Source organism: Etheostoma cragini, chromosome 12 (genome assembly GCF_013103735.1).
Source record: "Etheostoma cragini isolate CJK2018 chromosome 12, CSU_Ecrag_1.0, whole genome shotgun sequence".
Lineage (NCBI taxonomy): Eukaryota > Metazoa > Chordata > Actinopteri > Perciformes > Percidae > Etheostoma > Etheostoma cragini.
In genome coordinates, this window is record NC_048418.1 from 1348742 (window position 1) to 1354022 (window position 5281).

The 5281-nt window shown below is 42.9% G+C and overlaps 1 long non-coding RNA gene across 1 annotated transcript in view; it reads right to left on the reverse strand.

The window, feature by feature from the left end:
• Positions 1 to 382: 382 nt before the first annotated feature.
• Positions 383 to 5281, reverse strand: part of LOC117954677 — a 13216-nt gene continuing 8317 nt past the window's right edge. The window contains exon 3 of the long non-coding RNA XR_004658867.1: positions 383 to 505. This is a non-coding gene — a long non-coding RNA (uncharacterized LOC117954677). The remainder of the gene's footprint in view (positions 506 to 5281) is intronic.

Here is a 5281-nt window from a genome sequence, read left to right on the forward strand (position 1 = left end):
TCAGAAAGTAGAGACGGCTTTGGCCCTTCCTGTAGAGGGCTTGAGTGTTCTTGGTCCAGTCCAGTTCATTGTCTAAGTGCACTTCCAGGTATTTGTAGTCCCCCACCATGTCCACACTGACCCCCATGGATGGAAACAGGCCTCACTGCTGCCTTGAGGCTCCTTAGATCCACCACCAGCTCCTTAGTCTTTGTCACGTTGAGCTTTGTCATGTCAGACCGTTACCAGGAGGTCCGAGAAACACACATCCTGATATGTCCGATTCATAAAGATGTTATCAGACCCATATGGCAGTTTTTATAAATCCTGATGGAGTAGCCTAGCCTGTTAAAATGCGCTGAATCTGTTGCTGATGTTAATACTAGTCCTTCCAGAAAAATACAGTTTTTTTCTGATTGTTGTGGGCAAAAATCCTTGATCATGTGACACGTTTTCTTAAAAAATACGAGAATATGCGGGATATTTATGCAATTTTGTGCAATGAAATTGCGGGAACTTGCAAAAACTGTGGTTTGATGAAAAAGAGACTGTAATCACGTCACTCCATAACGGGAAAGTGGCTGCTCTTGTGTTTAGTAAATGCAACATGTTCCAACTTCCTGCTAAGAGACATGGGACTCTTTTGCAACACAAATGCGGGGATTATGAAATCATGCAAGCCTCGCATTATTTTCTGTGGAAAATGGCAATTTATGCGGCAATAGTGCGGCGTATTTGAATGCGGCCCCCGCTGATTATGCATAGAATTATGCAATCGCATAATCACGTTTTTCTGGACTGTAGAGATGATGCACTGGAATTAGAGAAATGTCATACACATGTTCCACCGAAGCGAGCTCCTTGCCGATGCTATCTTGCAGAGGAACCAGCATTATGCCCGGTGCTTAGCTCCGCCCAAGAAGATTGTGATTGGTTTAAAGAAATGCCAATAAACCAGAGCACGTTGTTGTCCCATCCGGGAATGCTGTGTGGACTAGTCAGACTAGTCAGTGGAAGAAGGTCTGGCAATGCAAGACTAGGTGGACCCTGACCCACTTTCTGTCCTCCAGAGTCCAGAATGTGGTCCTCATTTAGATGACTGCTTGTCTCTCTCTGCATCTTGACTCTTTCTGTCCCCCTTTGTGAGCAGCCACGCGTCTCTAGATTGACTCAGATCAGTGAACAACCATTTCTGACAGAGGAAGGACCCGGGATGAATCCATGGCTCCTTCATCCTTTAGCTCTTCTCTTCCTCCCCCCTCACCTCCCCTCTCTTTCACCCTCCTTCATCTTGCTGGTTTCATGTTTTTCTCTTGGTGTTACCAGACACTGCACTCAGCCACTCTTAATATTTAATGAAGGATCAGGGCCATCGGCAGCAGCCCTTTTTGAGCTTTTAATAGCAGTTTTCCAGTGACATGTTGTGCTGTGACCCGTCCAAGGCGTTTCCAAATACTGCTCCCGATTTAAAAGCTTTTACCGTCCCTCATTCTTATTCTGTCATGAATAAACCCTGAAATCAGGGCATGAAAGAAAACACTTTCCATCCATTTAGAAATGTGCAGGCGTTATTAAACAAACATGATTTATTTTTTTATTTTTTTTGAAGAAGATGAAGAAATGCTTGACTGCCAAAGTGCAAAACAGGTATTGTAGGAAATTGTATAAAAGCTTCCTCTAAATACAGATAAATAAGTATGAGCGTCTCGGCTCACTAAATATTTATTTTGTAACTGGAATATTTTGCATAAGTACCATAACTTCCAAAATAGTGTCTGCAGCTTTCTTTTCACTCAACATCAAAGAGAACCAGGCTTAGATTAGGTTTAATAACATTTACATTTCTAATTACCCTGATTTTATAGTTGTTCCTGTTTTCTGATCTGTCTTACTTTGATTAATTTACACTTACAGCATCTCTTTCACATTAAAAGCCTTCATTACCTGAAAGGGATTTACAATATAACTTCTGGATGTTAAAGACAAAATGACTATTTGAATACTTACTAAACCTTACTGCACAGCGCTGTGCAGTAAGGTTTTCTAGTCCCTCCACAGATGCATTCTGGGATCCTCTTTATCTCTGACCAGTGTATCTCCGTGTGTACTTCGTCCACGGCAATCCCACCAATCGGTCCCAAAACATCCCGGTTAGAGAGGAAATACTGTAATCATGTTCCTTGTAAACATTCACAGTCATTTCCCAAAGTCCTGCCTCTTGGCACCGCCCACATTTTCTTCAAAACTTGACTCGAAACTTATATCTATGGCTTGTCGTTGTTTCCCTTTGGCGAAGAGATTTGGACCGTATCACACAGAAAGCGGGCGAACCTTGAGATCTGGTCCGGCAGGCTTCATCCCTCACTTGGAAATCTACTTCCAGTGATCCAGATTAGTTGATTCCCTACCTGACAAGACCCCCCCCCCCCCACTTCCAAAATCCACACGGTCTTTCAGCTTTATGTTAGTGTGTAAGATATAAAAGGGGAACTAATAAAATGGATTAAGCCGTAAGTCTGTTTCAAGGCAGAGAGAATTAAGAGCATGATTTAGGATCCGGTTTATCGCCATCACAGACTTCACTGAGGGGTCCTTTGGTCTTGGCCGGCGTTTGTCACCTTGTTTATTCGTCTGGCCTCGCCTTTGGGGAGACCAGATGAAACCGTCTGTCTGGGAGAATTACAGACACAGAGTCCGGGCTCTAAAACCATAAAAAGGTGCCTTGTAGGGGCTCAAAGCCTCCTGTCTTTGCTCTCTGCTTAGGGCTCTTAAACCTTTCGGGGGCGTTTTAGTGCCAGAGGAGAGTCCTGACCTGATAAATGGCATACTGTGCCATTTAACAGCACACTCAGTCCTGAAGTAGCCTTCAGGGAACATGGAAGCTATTTTCCACCTCCTTCTTTTGGTCACTCGAGTCCATCCCTTTGTGGTTTTTATCCAAACGCCAAGCCTTGATTTCCACATTTCCCGAAGTGTAGACTGAAATGCGTCAGTTTGGATTCGGTGTAATCAGCTGCGGATCAACCTCCAAAGTCACCTGCAAGTTTTTTTGACCAAACTGCTGCCAGAACTTCATCGTGGTGATTGTTCTGCTGCTGGTGTACGTGAGAAGGTTAAGCGCTGGGATGTCAACTCTTGGGCAACAATTCAACAATTTCCTTAAAGGTGCACTATGAGTTCTCGCGTGGTTTCAGCGTAATTTAATTTTGGTCTCAAATCGTAGGCGTCTCTCCTTGATCCGCTAGCTGCTTGGTCCCTGAACACACCGTGGAAAAGCCCGGAGACTGGTCGCTGTTTTTTAAGTTTTTTGCCTTTTGTCTGTTGTTTGCTGTGTTCAGACTCCGCCCCAATCAGGGAGTGTGTTTTTCAAGAGCTTAAAAAGCAGAGTTCGTATACTTATACAAAACCATGTTTAGCAATGTATATAATATTGACGAGCTGACGAGTCGGGCTGCATTGTGATATCGATATCGATGATATCGTAATTGAATTGAATCGAGAGACCAGTGAAGATTCATAGCCCTAATTTTTGGGGGTGGCAGTTCCCATACAGACCAAAGTATAGAGAGTGTAGACTGGACATCTCCTGTGCTCTGCTAAAGTGCTCTTGAGCAATGCACCAAACCCCCTTCAACCGCTCAGGGTGCCTGTTCAGCCCCCCCAACTCCAACATTTCTCCATTAGTACATGTGACTGATGAGACTTTGGACACCACACTACTGCACTAATGCAACCTGCACATTTGGTTTATTTACATCTAGCATACATTTTTATATTTTAGCATATTATTTAAGCTGTCGCACATTTTGGTTTCCCCATCCTGTACATATTCAAATATATTTGTCTTTTTACTTTATTCGTATTATTATTTCATGTACATTATATGTATGTATATTTTTCCTAGTATTTTATTTATATTTATATTTTGTGCTTTGTGACTGATTTTGCTGCTGTAACACAGGAATATCCCATTTTTTTGGGATCAATAAACATCTATCTATCTATCTATCTATCTATCTATCTATCTATCTATCTATCTATCTATCTATCTATCTATCTATCTATCTAAGTATAGAACCTGAGCATGTGGGTGTATTTCAGGCCTGTGTGTAATAACAATGTAAAATTGTAATTTCCCAACAGGGGATCAGTGAAGATTATAAATTATAGAATTATTAATTACGAAAGTCATCCGTTGTTGTGGTGGACAGACAAATTCCCTGTGGAAGCGCGGTCGCACCTTATAAAGTATGTTTGGGTCAAAGAAACACAGGCTATGCACCCAGGAGAACGCCGTTTGTCTCCCATGGTCAGGGTGGCTCGGACGACCTGATGCGCATAATATAAACTAGTAAAATCCCAGCCTTGATTTGTTCTGATCCTGAAACCTTTTGGGTGTTTTTTGTCAGCATGTCTGAAGAGTTTTTGTGCATGAAATAGATTTTTAAAGATCAAACAGGAGAGGAGAGACTCCATGGAGAGCTGTGAATCTTATTAACAGGATCTTAAGTTGAACTGGGTCCGATTGTCTCAGTGATAAAGATGCAGGGCGAAAACAGAACAACGATCGCGCTGTGGTGTTATTCCCCCCCCCCCACCCCCTCAGTGTCAGGAGGTGAAACGACAGCTCACAGTGCGACCCTGAGACCGTTCCTACAAGCTCTCCTGAGATTAATCACAACAAACAGAATAACGAGAAGAAACGGCCGACTGATGACGCACGACGGCAGGGACACATGTTCACCATCAATGTTTCAGAGCATCGATCCTTCTGTGTGGATGGAGTCAAGAGATTCACAACCCCAGTGTGGGGTTAAGCCCGGGGGAAATATGAATCACGATTTTTGAGCTTAGAATTGATATCACGAGTAGAGAAAAGTGGAGCGTAATTATACACATGAACCATGACAACACCTATGGCACATTGCTCATCCCCACCACCAGCCTGTACACATAGAGGCTTCAATGAAGAGAAGGGAGAGCTTTGACACCTATTTTATACAGTAGGCTATATGTGTAAAACTTACTGAAGAAGGTAGTAGCGTTTGTGATGCCGTCTGCTCAAAGGACTAAAAATCTTACCTTGCGTGTAGGGCGCGGCAGTATATCAATATTATAGTGATTAGAGCCCGACCGATATATCGGCGGGCCGATATTATCAACCGATATTGGGCCTTTCCTAATTTATTGGTATCAGCATTTATAAGGACAAATAAATGATAGTATAGCATAGTCTGTCCACCAGAGGACGCTCTACAACGTCCCTGTTAGTGATGGTGTTACATAGTCTGTCCACCAGAGG